The 15,687-nt window shown below is 46.5% G+C and overlaps 1 protein-coding gene across 6 annotated transcripts in view; it reads left to right on the top strand.

Moving 5' to 3' along the window:
* Positions 1-280: 280 nt before the first annotated feature.
* MBNL2 (muscleblind like splicing regulator 2) overlaps positions 281-15,687 on the top strand; it is a 151,611-nt gene continuing 136,204 nt past the window's right edge. For 4 of the 6 annotated variants that reach the window (XM_081286040.1, XM_081286038.1, XM_081286041.1 and 1 more), the window contains exon 1: positions 281-516. The gene's annotated coding sequence lies outside the window, so the exon portion shown is untranslated. The remainder of the gene's footprint in view (positions 517-15,687) is intronic. The other 2 variants (XM_081286043.1, XM_081286042.1) reach the window with 2 other exon arrangements.

Genomic DNA, 15,687 nt, shown 5'->3' with positions numbered 1-15,687 from the left:
AAAGTATCACGGTGCAGCTACGAGCTTCGGGCTGGCTGTCTTCAAGCGCGTTTTCCTGAGCTACCCCTCTCCCTGCTCTGCCAATTATGTGCCACTTTGTCTTGGTGCTATGATTGCTTTCTTCGGAGAGGGAAATTCCTCTTTCATCAGTATGGATGCACTGTTTTCAGACGCTGCAAGTGCTGTGTTGCTGTGTCAGTCATCCTATTAGGGCCAGCTTCAGACGAGGAGGGCTGACGATCTGGCCGCCGATTGGCCGGCCGCGGCGGGGCGGGGTTTGTCGGAAGGAAGGGCCGCAGCTTACAGCAACAGAGTTTAGACTGTCTTTGCTTCATCATCTAAAGGTAAAATTTTCCAGATACGGCAGACGGCTTTCAGAGTACAATAAACACGGAATGAGAACCATTTGCATGGAAATCTCTTCCTCATGATGCAGTGGAGACGCCTCGGCCACTTGATCCTGCCAGATGTTCCTGGGGTTACTGTACATGGGAAGGACAAGCAGAGCTAAACAAGGTAGGAGAACCCCCCCCCCATTTTTTTTTTTTTTTTTTGAATGTTTGAAGAGTTTGCTGCAGTATGCTGCATTCCATGTGTGTTGCTTCGGGAAGCCTGGGAGACCGGATTCCACTAATTCAAATGTGATACTTGCAGGGAACCCTGGAGTTTTACGTAACATTTTGATTTGAGAAAAAGAAATGGCAAAGCTTGAATCGATGCCGCCCGGTAGGAGTGAGGCATTAAACCGAGTTTTTATTCAAAGAATAGATCCATTTATGAGTATTTTTAAAACCATTTGAAACCTTAGGAGCAATCTTATATTCTTGTTATAAAAAAATTTCTTTGCTACTATGGTATAGCTCCAGAATAGATAAAGTTCACATTGATCTTATTTGAAAACAGACTTGCAAATCAAGAATGAAGGGAGGAAAAAAAAACTTCATGGCAAATAATCATCGATGGAATGTTTGGGCCAAAAATATGCCTATTTATTGGAAATGAGGGACCTCCCTCGCTCTACAATGTTGAGCTTTAATCGAATTTCAAAGGCACATTTCTAACAACCTAGCAAGAGGTAGCTTTCTGGCAAGTTTTCGATACTGTAGTTCAGTGTTTACATTTCTTTTCCTGGCGTGTCTGAGCCTTTGTTTCCAGCTTAAAAGTGGAACCATTATATTCAAAAGTAAAGCTGGGTTAATAATGCTTACTGCAATTATCTGATCTGTATGCATTTTTAATGAGAACACACAGCCAGCAGAATAATTTAATGAGAGCAGGCTAGCTTTTAAAGCCCTGTTTTCACTGTGCCGAACCATATCAACTTTCTTACTGAGAAGCAGCAGTGAGAAATGATGGAGAAGATTTATTTTTAACACACTTGGCCCAGGAGAAGGAAAGGATATGTTTGTTAAAGAATTCTTTCTGCCCTTTTCCGTTTTAAATTTCTGTCAGGCATGAGGAAACTGTGCTTTTTTGTTAGGCCTCGGAAGCATGTGTTTACAATAAATGTGTAACATTTTTAGAATAGTTAGCAAGCACTGGAGCGAAGAAGGAGAAGAAAAAAAAATATCTGACTTGCCTAAGCACCATGAATCTTCTTCAAGAAACGTTACTGTCTCTTTAAAAGACAAAGGTTAAGTGGAAAGATGTTTGTTAATTGGGGACTGTGTGCATTTGGGGGACAATAAGTTAAAAATATATATATAAGGCTAGGGGACATGGTATAATCTTTACGTAAGAGGAAGTTTCTTCAGATCTCCTGCTCCTTTTGAAGGGGCGGCAGTGCTCATTTAAATAACGGCAATGCCACGTAGATTCTTCTAGACCCACTGTCTTTACTTTCAAGGAGAAGTGCAGGACACTAGCCCAGAACTTCTGACGTCATCCCCCAACTATTTCTGCTGTGTGTTCTTTTCTTCGAGCTCGTGGAGAGGAATATTTCTCTACGTCCTGGCCAGGAACATTCTAACTCCCAGTTGGCAGGACCTGAGTTATGGCTTGGCGTTTCAGCCTGTCCTTTGTGCACCCTAAGGCCATCCCCCTGGTAACTAGGGCATCTTCTCCTACCTGCCGGTCAGCCCAGGTTTTCTGCAGGGTTCTGGCTTGGCTGGTGGAAAGCGGTGGGGAGCTCAGCTCAGCTTTTTTTCTGGCCTAACTTCCCCTTGGCGCAGGCCAGTACTGCCACCTGTGTGGACGGTCCCCCCTGGGGCAGAGGGGGAGTGCCAATTCCCCTATAGCGATTATCTAGGATACAGGTTATACCCCCAAGTTCAAGGCTGGTTGGGATGTTGGGAACAGCTGCTTTTTATAGATAAAGCGCCACGTCCTAGGGCAGATGGCCCAAAGGAAGGAAGGAAAGAACAATACTGCGGACTGTTAACCCCAAGTCACAGGTGGCACCCTGGGTCGTGGAGATGGGGGGTGGGGAGGTAGTGTTGACTAAGAAGCCTGGAGAGAGATAATTCTGCCTGGAACACACTGGAGTTGGCCGGAGTTCCCTCTGCTAGTTTGTGTCTTCCTCACTACTCATGTCGCCTGAAGCAAGTGCCTCCCTCAATATTTCCATCTGGTAATAGAACTGGATAATTCTTACTGTACTTTCATGATGCTAGCACTTTAGGAGACCTTGACCTTGTATCAGAAAAGAAAGTTGTCTGTCTCTTGGCACAATGAGCTATTCCAAGTGCCAAAGGACAAGACCTTGGTGTTAAGGAACTGTTCGTAACGCCTCGGGGTGTTAACCTACACCGTCATATGTACAGCCCTTCACTGTACTCCTGTACAATCTCTATCGATATTTATCCTGAGACCCACAAATAAAATTTCCAAGGAACTCAGAGCATGGTTGTTTACATTTTCTCCACTGATCTAGTCTAGCATACTGGAAACCTAGCTCGTCAGACTATTCCAATGATAGGCCCCAGAGTGCCCCAAGCATCTTGTGCTATTTTTACTCTGACTTTTGTATTAAATTTGTGAAACTGGAGTAAATAAAAAAGAAAACAGAGAAAAATATGCTTGTGAAATATACTGGCCCTGTAGTTTCACTGCCTAACAGCCTGCCTTCTTTCTGCTCGTTGTTTTAATTTGCTGTTGCTATGGTGAAAACAAATCAATATCACATGGCCACCAGCCAGTCCCGCGCTTGGGGAGCGCCATAGAAATTTAAGATCAGGTACTCAAGATTCCAAGCAAGAATAGGGAGGAAAGGATTTTTAGGTATCGAGCTGAAGAGAATTCCTCATAGTAGAATGAGTAGGGTCAATCTGGAATGTTCCCCCCCCCTTCCTTTCTTCCTACACTACAGATAACGAGGAAAAGATGGGAAGACAGAAGTAAACATTTGTTTACATTTTCCAAAATAGCAAAACAGCATTAATACTGGAATAGATGGGGGACATTGCAAGGGGCAAAGGATTCTAATTTAACTGTAAGACCTGCTGGTTGCTGAAAACATAGTTTGGGGCCCTTTAACATCTCCAGGTAGAGCTGCACATCAGAACTGGCTGGGTCAGGAACGTTTACCAATGTCATATCAGCCAGAGAAATCTGGCAGCAAGGAAGAAGAAGCGGGTGGGCAGTGGAAGAGAGGGGTGTTATGGGAAGGTAGAGAGGCATGAGTCCCCTGAAGAAAACTGTCAGTCAAGTCAGGCCAGGTGAGCACGGCTCCCCAAGGGCATGGCAGAAAAATGGGAGAGGACTTTTTTCCCTTTTCACAAAACCTGCCTCAGGGCCAGGCGGAAGCCCCAGCAGGAAGAGAAGGGAAGAGGCTGCAAAGAGAAGTGAAGGGTCATGAGCCCAGGCATCCTTTCTAGAATGTTCTCCCAGTTGGACGGACGTGGACGTGCACTTCTGTTTAGTGCAAGGAACTTGGTATTTCATGCTTCGGGAAGGGCCTCCTGGAAGAATGAAGCAGGAAGACAGCCAGGCTTGCAACCATTTACACATAGTTGTTTTTTTTTCTTTCTCTAGTTTTTTGTTTTCTTCTTGAAAATGTGCACAAACTGTTCATTGCAGCTGTGGTATAGTCTTAATCAGGAGTCAAAGTGATACATAGTGGCCTCCAACTGCACAGCATTGTTTACAGAGACTAGTCCCTACCTCCAGTTGCTGAGCAGGAAAACAGGTTGAAAGGTAAGGCCCCAGGGGTTCTTTGTTGACAGAGCTCTGAGGCTGGTGGATAAGTTTTCTAGCAGCTCCCCCCCTCTCAATATGGCAAAAAATGCTCAGTAATAAAATCGGACTCAACAATGCACCTTAGTGTTATGACAAAGAATGCATTGTCTAAGGCGGCCCCCATCAGTATATTCCATCAATCAGTCAACAAGTGTTTGTTAAACACCTCTTGGGCTCCCTAGCTCTTGCTATGTGTTTAGAACACCTTTGCGTGTGCACAAAAACGCATGGTACAAAATCGCAATTTTCAAAGACTTGAATAATATCGCTATTGCCTAAATGAAATTAGCATTGTTAATCATGAGAAATTGATTTGGGTCTTGAGACGGTGTTGGTGTTTGGGGGAGGAACAAGAGGAATTCTTGAGTTTTCAATCGCTATGGGTATGGACTTCTTCCCCTCTGTTATATTTGTCAGCGTCAGTACTGTTTAAATGGCATACAGTGACATGAGGTGAGCAGTAGGCATATAAGAATGCTCAAGCAATCCCAAACAGGAGGCTACTGAGCCCTGAAGTAACTGGGGTCCACAGGCACATCATTTAGAAAGCCTTAAACACCAGCCCATAGACAAAAGGAAATCTTAGACCCTCTCCCACTTCTGAGCCACAGGGTGCCGGCTGAAGCCCCTGATGCAATTAGCTCACCATCCCCAGTCCCCATCTCCAGCAAGGAAATCTGATACCTGGCTCAGGAGGGTTCTGCTTATCCCTTTTTTTCATAAAAGCGGAGTTCCTTTTAAAAATTGATTTCCCTGTTTAAACACCAAGTAGTTTTTTGTTGTTGGTGGTCTGGGAGCTTTTCTATTTCTTTTGTTTTTTTGTTTTGTTTTTTTTTTTTGTGTGGGGAGGGTCCCCTAATATCTGATAATATCTATCCATTCTTTGGGCAAAGACAAACTGAATGGTTAAGGACCCAGGGAGGGGAAGAGCTGAGAGAGAAGACTGAGGATGTAGCCACACTTAAAAGAACTCTTTTCAGCCCTGGGTCCTGGCAGTTGGGGAGCAGGCCCAAGACAAGTTGGTTGTCAGCTCTGGGGGTGGTGAGCCACCTGGGAGGGAAGAGGGAGGAGGAGAGGCCCGCTGTAATGCTGCTGGTCTCTGTCCTAAGCAGTCTGCAATCCACAATAGCTAGGAAAGGAGATCCTTACAAACAAGATAAGAATAGTTAAGCACACAAATGCCTTCAGAAGGGTAATTAACATATGTGTAGCTACTTAAACTTTGAAAGGCTTTCGCTGGCATTATCTCAATTAACAGTTCAAATGGAGAGTTAAAAACTGGGAGCCTAGAATTAGGGCACTCTGGCAAGGGCACGCTAGGTAAAGCTCCTCAAGGAGATGAGTTATAAACCAGAGTTTAAAAACTTTTAGTCGTTGATTTTGTTTTCTAGTGCTTGAATTTTGAAGCACAGGAAAAACTTAGTCATGTGAAGCATCTCACAGAACTCCTTTCCATTTCCTGTCCCATAATGCTTCTGTGGATAGTGTATGTATGTATGTGTGTGTGTGTGTGTGTGTGTGTGTGTGTGTATATATATATATATATATATATATATATATATATATATATATATATAGACTAGACTTGGGGGCCACAGGCAGCCTAGAGGCCACGGCAGAGCAAGAAGAGCGTTGACTGACCAGCTCAGGCTGCGCACACAGGCATTGGGGGACAAAGCCTTTGTTTGCTCTGTCTCCCACCTGAGTCATAACAACAGAAAAATGTTTCTAGAAATTACAATTCTCTAATGTTGTAAATGGCCCGCAGGCCTGGGAGAAACCAAAGTCAACAAGAAAATCAAAATTTAGAGTATTCCATGTTTTCACAAGAACATCTCACTGAGTTCTCTTGCACCTGATGAAAGACGGGAAAGAAATTCATATTTGGGGGCATGAGTTCTGAGCAAGGTGCTCTACAGACACGTGTAATCAGAGCCTGAGAAGCGCAGGAGAGTTCCATAAAATTAACGCTATTCCCAGGTGGCCACGGGAAGAAAAGCTCCAATGACTCAGGAACACACACACACCCAGGAGCCCACAGCTAATGCCTGGCTGAGCCACCCCTTAGACTCAGGCCCATGAGACCCTCAAGCCCCACAGGTAGGCAGCACTGTGGTGCCACCTGAACAGATCAGATTGAGAAAATAAAATAGTTCGTTTGCAGAAAGAAAGAAAAGTCTCAAAGTAGAGATAGGAGACCAATGATTTTAGAAGTCTCAGATGTACTTTATGGTACTTATAGTATAATGAGTAATTGTGATGGTAACATCTGACATGTATATGTCATTTCAGTATTTGTGCCTATCGTCTCTTTTAAAGTTCACACAATTCTCCCTCTACCCCGTCTTATAAATTAAATGAGAACCGAGTTTGAGTGAGGTTAAGCAATATGCTAAAAGTTTTATTAGCCAAAATGTGGAAAAGTTATTAGTCCTACAACCCAAGGGGATCCGTGCATATGACACTTAATGAGATAAATGAAATGACACTGCCGTCAGACGTGGAGTTTTCTGGTAAAGTATGTTGTGCAGTTGAATGAAGCCCAACCCAAGCGATTTGGGGAAGACAGTAATGTTTTTAATTAAGGGATTGAATTATTCTAAAAATCGATAAATTTTTGGCATCCTAAATGCAAGCTTCAATTAATCAAACTGAAACTATTGGTGAAGCCTACATGATATAAATGATTTAGTACGTGTAATTTTAAGGTTCTGAGAGCTCGGGAAAGGAGACCTCCATTTGGAGTCATAGATAAGGTTTCATGGAGGAAGAGCTACTTCCTCTGGTCTGAGTGGATCTATTTTGTCTAGCTCCTAGTTTCTTATGTGGAATGTCTACTAGACCCCAGGCCCAGGACAAGATTATTCATTTGTTAAGGAAACAATTGAATTGAACTTTCATCTTGTCTGTTATTTAGTTTATCCTTTTAAAATGTCAATTTTCATATAGGTGAAGTGTATGGAACGTGTTACTTTTGTCACGCAGTCATACCATTTATAAATAAGTAACTCTCCTGGTGATGATTGTTTCTGCTAAAAATATTTTTCTGATAAGGAAGCACAATCAAATGTTTGTAGAAGACATTCAAGAAGAAGGATGGCATGGTGGGGCATTGGGGGGCCACGGAGGAAAGTTGACTTTGGAGAATAGGGATGAAGTGTTAGGGGGGAGTGGGAGATAAGGTTAGATGGAGTCCTGGAATTGGAATAGGGAAGAACTAAAGAGCTCATTACCTGGAACACAAGTCTAATGCTTTATAAAGATCCAACGGGGACTTGTAAGATAGGGTTAGAGGTTAGAATGTTCATAATGAGTGAAGCCACTGGTCAGAAAAATTTTGAGGTATTCTGGGAATAATGTGGGAGGGAGGTGGATGAGCCTGGGTATGAGGATGGAGGAGAAAGGGCAGATCCAAAGGCACCTTGAGAGAAACCTGATAGAAGCTGCTGAAAACTTGGAAGAGACAAAATGACATCACTTTCTCTGGAGCAGTATTGATGGTACCATGACTGAAATGCATGTAGGGAGATAAAAAGGACCCATCAATCACTGGGGACAGGATGGGAGGAGGGAGGGAGATGGTGAGTCTTTGCTTGGGGGCGTGGTGTTTTTAGCTAATGATGGGACATCTGAGTGGAGATATCTCATAGACGTTTGACAGGGTGGGGACAGAGACCAGCCTAGAACCCATGCTTCCAGTGTACACCTGAGACACAGCTGAATTGAAGCCACAGTTGAAGTCGTGGAAAAAAGGAATGTAAACATAGACAGATGACCAAGGGTGAGCCTTGCAGAAGGCAGCTAATGGCCTGGCAGGAACTAAAAGTTAATAAAGAATCAGGAAAATGAATACCCATAATGGACCAAAAAAAAAATAAGTAAGTAGCACTATAAAGTACCATAGCTCTGTCTCCGTGATTTCATGGGGAAACAGCGGAGCCTTCTGCGCGGAACTCCCCTGCAGCATATTTTGCCCTCTCTGGTGTGAATCTCTGGCACCGGTCTTCTTGGAGGCACATATTGGTTCAGTGTCGTGTTCAGAGCTACAGATTATTGAGTGGATGAGGGACCATTGTAGCTGTATCTTTCATATATGTGTATGTATAGGTGACTTTTTAAAATGTCATTATATTTTTATACCTTTTTTATTAATTTATTTTTATGTGGTGCTGAGGATTGAGCCCAGTGCCTTACACATGCTAGGCAAGTGCTCTGCCACTGAGCCACAACCCCAGCCCTATAGTTGCCTTAAAAAAAAAAAAGTAGACTTTTGCTAGTAACTGCCTTTCAAAATATGTATTTGCGGATGTTTCTGGTTAGGATAATCTTTGCAGAGTGGTTGGAAGTATCACTGGACACTACCATCCGAGACCAAGACCCTGGGGATTCATTTTTCCTGAATCTAGCTGATTTCAATTGAAGCCAGACATTAGGACTGTGCTGAAGGAAATAGGCTTTCAAGATGAGAAAGCACTTAGAAGTATGCAAATGGTGGATGCCCTTGTGCCAGATGCCTCCAACTACTAACCGAGGGCTGCACTGGTCAGACCTCCTGTGCCTGCACAGTACCTGGGGATCTTATTAAAAATGTAGATTCCGATTCAGTGGGTCTGGGGAGGGGCCCGTGTGCTACTTTTCTAACAAGCTCCCAGAGGAGGAAGATGTAGCCACTCCTGGGGGCCCTCTAGCATACGATGGCTGCTTTGCATAAATATGAGTGGCAGCAGTCCCTAGATCTGGGTGGCTCCGGTGAGGAGCGCTCTGGAGGGCTGGAGGTCAGTGCCAGGAGGCCTCTCCAAGCTGCTCAGGCTCAGAGCAAAGCTGAGGCTGGACCACTGAAGCCACCAGACTGACACCAAAATTGCTAGGGCGAAGGTCAGGAGACCGGGACATCTCGGTGTTGAGCAGCTGTGTAGCCACACACAGCCCGTGTGTGCGTGGATGTCGCCCCGAGCCTGAGCTGTCTGTTGTCTCTCTGGATGCAGACTCTCACATCCTCCAGGGAGGACTGGTGTGTTTACACATCTGCTCCAGAGACTTTTTCTCCCTAAGAAATAAATGTATTGGAAATCAGCCTTAACTCCCCCCCCCCCTTTTTTTTCTAGATGTAGGGCAGAACTGGCACCCGAAAATCTAATGTGTCTATTTCAGTCCTCACACCTTCAGTGAATTACTTCTGGGAACTGATAAACCCATTCATTCCCTTGTGATGTAGATAATGCTCTTCCCTCTACATTGTCTCTCTCTCTCAAAAAAAATATGAAGATGCTAGATTTAAAGTCTTGGAATAAAAATGAAGACATTTTTAGGAGAACTGTCTAGTGTTGTAACCTCAGCAAGCAGGTCCGGCCGGGTTGGAGACGTACCTCCTTATGTCTTACACCTTGTGCCGCGTCTGTCTTCTCTCTTGGGTGCTTCCCTCCTCTGTGTGTCCCACATGTGGCCCCTCTTTCCTAGAGCCAGGAGTTGAGCTAAACTGATTTAGAGGAAGTCTTTTCTGCCCAGATGCCCATTTAGTCCGCACACAGATGGCTGGTGGTTTTATGCATTTTTAATTTGCCAATAACCTTTTAGGAATGAAATGGAGCAAATGTTTATTGAGTTTATTGAGCGCCTACTAGATGGCAAGCCCTCCGCTCAGAGCTTTGTGGACATCAATTCAATTAAAACTTTTCATGAAGAAAAGAGACTGAGTCGCAGAGCAGGGTGAGACCCACGTTGGCAGACTCCAAACACCCAGCCCCTGTCCACCAGTTGCAAAAAAAAGAGGGGGAGTTGCTTTAGGAAAACTTCTACACACATGAACTGTTAGCAGAACTCCCCGAATAGTTAAGCAGAAAAACACACAAAACAAAAACCAATTCCTGGCTCACCTCGCTCACCTCCCTTGCAAGCAGGTGTTCAGTTTTAGTCAGGAGTCTCTCTCCCAGAGGTACTTGCTGCATCTCCTCCGGGGTGGCAAGAGGCCATTGTCTCCATTATTGGATGTGATGAGTTGGCCTTTTTGTGACTTTTGAGTCTCTTGTGTGCGCAGGCGCACAGGCTGAACGAAACTCAAAGGACTCCTGAGTGTCAGCTTAGGTAAACAACTGAAATGGACACCCTAGGTAAAGGCTCATTGCCAAGGGCAAGACCTGCTGAGAATGAGGTGCTCCTGTGCGGTGGGGACTTTGCCACCCTCTGAGCCATCTCTTAGCAGTCCCTCTCCTCCAGCTTCCCTTCCTCTGCCCGTGCTTCCTGTTTCCATGCCACCCCACCCTCCCCGGAATGCTCTCCCTCTCTGACTCCTGGGGCTGTCTGCTGTCTGCTCCCCACTGCCCGCAGCCTTCTCCTGCTCCTCCCTAACCTGCGGTCTCCCTTCTCCCCAATAGCTGTTATGGCACATGCCCTTCAGGTGAATGGCTCAGGGAGATGCCTCTCATTTCCTGGTTCTCTCCATGCCTGACTCTTGGCGGGAAGAAGGCATGATTGATTTCCCCCTTAGGAAACCCATCATTTGAGCCCAAGAGTATCAACTTCCTGGCAGCCACCACAAAGACCATCCCCTCAGGAAACAAAATAAACCCTATCTCTAGAGTTTCCCTGTTTCTTTTCTTTTAAGTTCCCGGTGCAACTAGGCTGCAATTAAGAGGCAGGATCAAAGGGACTTACTGCCCCTGGGGCTGCTGGGGCCAAGGAGCTTTGGTCTCTTTAACTCTTTACTTCCCTGACTTGCTACTTCAGTTGCCACCTGGTTGCTCAGGGCGCTCCAGGACCAGGATTGGGGTTTTCTATGGGAAAACGTGTTAAAATTGGTGGAAGAACTCTGCACACCACACGGATGAAAATTAGAAGGGAATCCCAAGTAGAGAAGGAGCCAGGGATTATCCAGGGATTATCATGACTGCCCTCTACCATAGCCTGACCAAGTGTTTCTGGCTACTGCGCGTCTTCCCCTAGTGAGTGGATGAACACAACCCCATAATGTGTACAAGTCATAACACCTGATTGGGAAGTTGCTCCTCATGCTTAAATAAAGTGTGACTCCCACTTACCCTTATCTTCATCCTCCTTCAGGACTCTGGAGTAGTACTAAGCAGGTCAAATGTCTTAGCAGGCTAGCCCTTTCACATATTTGAGGAAGTCGGGCTTCCTCCAACAGGTCCAATATGGCGCCTCCTTTATTCAGGGTATAATCCATTTATTTATGCATCACAAGATACTTTGCTTTTCCAGCAGCTTTGGCTTATCATTGACCCATTTTGAATACTGAACCAACAATCATGGAGAAAGGGGTGGCACTCTCCATTTTCCCTTAGCTCTACTCAGGCCTGAGCACAGAGGGGAAATTCCACAGGCAAAGGTGAAGTGGGGAGGGACAGATATCTTCCGCACCACAAGAAATGCTTTAAAAATGATCTCCTATCCCAACCATAGACTCTTGCCATCTCCATTTCCCACCAATATGCTAGACATTGGCTTGCAAAATTATTCTAAGGATGATAGATGGACAGACAGTCAGGGATTTAGATGAATATTGTCAGATTCATATCTTCACATCATTTGAATAATACACTAAGGCAGTTTTCAGAGATAAAGTGCATGGTTTAGGTTTCCTTTTGTTGTTTTAGTTTTTCTGCTCAGCTAAACAGTGATGGTGTTGGCAGCAGCCCTCGGCCCTCCTGAGTTCCTTTGTGGCTCTCAGCACTGAGTCCCTAGCAGCTTAGAGATGCACTCTACCCTTGGTGGGTGCCAAGGTCACTGAAGGGACTAATTAATCCCAGCTCTAGTCAACAGCTGGCTGCACTAACCTTCTGCCTTCCTGGAGACCGAGAGACCAGGAAGGATTTTGTCCCCCAGTTCCGCCAGGCCCATTGGGCACCCTGGTGAAACAGGGAGGGCAGGAGGGCGCTGAGCTGTCACCCCACAGGGTGGCCAGGTGTTCGTCTAGGGAACGCAGGAACACAAAATGACTCCCTCACACAACTGCTCCAGATTATCGGGCTTGCATTCAGATAAGCTTTCCCACGTTTCTTAGGGAAATCTTCAGGTTGATATTTAACCTAAAGATCCCTGGGTCCCTACCCTATGCCACTCTGCCTCTCTCTCCCTCCTCTGCTAGTTTCATTAATGTCCTATAAACCTTGCCATCCTCTACCATACTGAAAGCTTGCATTTACTGCCCATTATCCAGCTGGCACCCTAAAGAGCATGAGTCCCCCACCTCAGGGTAAAATTTATGGTGTGTAACCCAGAACACACAAAGTCACTGGGAGTGATAGTTTCTGGAAAGACTGACAAACCAGGAGCCCAGCATGTAGCCCTGGAGACGGCTGTCGCCTAACACCCTGTAATACCGGGCTGGGCATTAGCTCCCTCGGCTAGGTACATGTTGGATCTTGAGTTACTTGTTCTGCAGCTGTGCAGTTTTATTTGATCTTCTGATCTCTTCCTTACAGTTTGATAAATTCGTAGGAAAAACACCAGCACAGCCTGGTGCTTCATCAAGCCGACAGCACAGAGCCCGCCCGCACCTGAGGGGCCCATGGAGCTGCCTTTCAGTGGTGGCCCTCTGTGGCTCCTGCCTGCCTGGACCCCAAAGCTGCTGAGGCAGGGAACATCAGCACAGGAGTTAGTTTCCCATTGCAGTTTGGCAGGACCCTGCAAGTCCTGGAGTTGGGTCTGTGACATTCCATCTCACGCACTGATTCAAAAAACAAAATCAAAAACTTATGTTCAGTATATCAGGCTCCTAGGAGCCTGTTGCTGTTAAGTAATAAGCGTCAACCTAGCCACATAGCTGCACGTCACAGGCACAGGAGCCGCCCTGCCCGGGCCCAGGCCCGGAAGGTAGGGGCGGCCATTCCATTGGTCTCTTCCTCAGAAGGGCCTGCGCTGGAACCCTTCCCGGCTCTCGGGGAAGTAGAGCTGGGACTGACTGATGCGTCCCCCCTTCCCCCGTTCCTTTATCCCCCCTCACATTTTCAGGACTGAAAATTAGAAACACTTTTCTCCTACACACAAAATTACTCCCTCACACACACACTTTCTCCCTCTGCTTTGAAATGGCAGCTGCTGCCAGCAAAGCTTCTCGGAGGAGACACGTGCCACCCCTTGTAGCCACAGGGGAGTCCACAGGAGCCTGGTCACCCCGGGGGGAGGGGTGAGATCCGGAGGACCCCACGGGGCTCCTGGGCCCTGCAGGGATTTTACTTCTTAAACTGGGTGTGGGTTACACAGATGTGCTCATTTTGTCCAGAGCTGGACACTTAGGGTCTTTTCTGTCTAGAATAAAAGGTTTTAAAGATGTGGCTGGCCGCCTTGCACTAATGTAAGGTGAAGGAGAGCCGGTGGGAAGGTGCTCCTGTCCCCTCCCTCCCGCTCGCCCTCCCCCCCATCTTTCTCCGTACCTTGTGGGGGTCCAGCGGTGGGTCTCTCCGGGACCAGAAACATCAGTGATTCCAAGAGTAACCAGAACCACAGCGGGCCCCCGCAGCCATCTGGCCATCCTATCCTGGACCAATAGGACGATCATGCTCTAGACTTGAAACTTGAAAGGAGGTCATCAGTGCTAGATAGAATGACAATGACAGTGGCAAGAACAATGTTAGTCACTTTACCATCCTGCAGAAAATATCGCCTTTCTTTTTTTTTTTTTTTCTCTGATATCAAGGATTGAACCCAGGGGTGCTTTACCACTGAGCCACCCCTTTTTATATTTCATTTAGAGACAGGGTCTCCCTGAGTTGTTAGGGCCTCACTAAGTTGCTGAGGCTGGCTTTGAACTCAGGATTCTCCTGCCTCAGCCTCCCACTGAGCTGCTGGGATTACAGGAGCGCAGCCCGGCTTCTTCTCTATTTTTGTTTTATTCAAATTCAAGAAAGTTATGCTTCAGAAGTTTTTTCCCCCCAGATGACAATCAAGATTAGTGGAAAGCAGGAAGTGGGAAGCACAGATGACAGTGCTCCGGGCCCTTCTGCCCTTTCTTGCCCTGTAGCCCCAGGTGCCGGTTAGTCCACTGAAGTCAAGGGAGTACAGATCTCAGAATTAAATAAGGGTAGATAAGGGGGTGGGAGCAAGAGGCCAGATCTCTTGGGCCGTCCGTACAGCTTTGAGTCCTGGGTTCCCATGGGGTGCATGGGAGTTCCCAGGTCCCTGGGGACTTTGCATTCGAGATGGTCATGTCCAGTTCTCTGGAATTTTGTGGAGATTTAATGAAACAAAGTACCAAAAGCACTTCACCCATGGTGAAGGTCCTTTTGTTGACGGACTGAGGCTGTCCCCACTGGTGATTTAATCTTGTCCTGCTCTACTTAAGAAAATTTTTCTTGGCTCTAGAAAAATGTGCAGAAAAAAATTACCATATGAGAGGTATAGGAAGAGGAGAAAAGTAATTCTTAATCCTCCCCACTTCCATTCCTCCATGAAATTTACACTCTAGCCTGACCAATGGGATATGTGGATGAATTGGTATGGTGAAGGTCATCCATGCCACGAGGTGTTCTTTGAATAGATGACCACCATCCAGGCGAGGCAGGGGGGCTTCCGGGGGAAGACAGTACCAGCCATGTGGTCTTGGCGTGGCAATGCATGCACCCACACGGCTTCTCTGGAGCAGGAGGTGATGTGAAGGGAGCATGTGGTGTAGACTAAGTTGTGTGTTGCCATTGAAGGCCACAGCATGGATTTCCAGCCTCGTGTGGCATGCAGCAGAGAGCACCCCGTGTTTGTGTGCAGGTGAGAGATGGTCAGACATGCTTTAGGGAGATCTGTCTGTGAGCGGTTTAGACCTGAGAATTGCAGACACTGGCAAGCCGTGACGAGGTGATGAGGATCGGGTGGGAGGTGACCTGTCCACATAGGGGGTGGCTAAGAGCACGGGCAGGACGTGTCGAGGGAAAGGGAGCCAACCAGAGAGGACCTGGAGACACATACTTAGGGACCAGTGCCAGTGACAAGAACACACAGCAGGACAGGGGAGGACCACCATGAGGCACCCGGTCATTAGACTCTGTGGCGTGCAGAGCTGGAGATGGAGTTGGGATTGACCCAGAGAGGACTGATCTCTAAAATCATAAAAGGAGTGGAGATGGCTAAGGAAGCAAATGTAATTCAGAAAATGGCTGATGACAGGCCTCATCAAAGGCTTACATCAAAGGGGATTTCCTAGGCACTCCACTGGCCTAAAAATCCAAGGTGACAACGTTTCAGAGCAAGCACCTTGGAACAAGTGTCTCAGCCTCAGGATCTCTCTCAGTGCCTTTGGGCTGTGATGCTAGATTGTGCTACTCATGATGTCCTAGATGAGGTTTCACAGCCAGGTGATAAGGGACAATAATGTGAGAACCTAAAACGTCAATAAAGGTAGGGACTGGGCCTTCAGCCATGATGTGTGGAAGCTAGGGTGACACCCCAACCTCTGGGAGAACGCTTCGAAGAGTGGCGAGTGGAACTGCCGGATACCAGAGAGCAGAAAGCAAAACGCTTAGAAGGGAGTGTGGGATATTTAGGGCGGTCCAAGGAGACAAGATG

The sequence above is a fragment of the Spermophilus citellus genome (genome assembly GCF_964194105.1).
Source record: "Spermophilus citellus genome assembly, chromosome: 1".
Lineage (NCBI taxonomy): Eukaryota > Metazoa > Chordata > Mammalia > Rodentia > Sciuridae > Spermophilus > Spermophilus citellus.
Note: the sequence above shows the minus strand (reverse complement) of the source record. Positions and strands in the feature narration are given on the sequence as shown.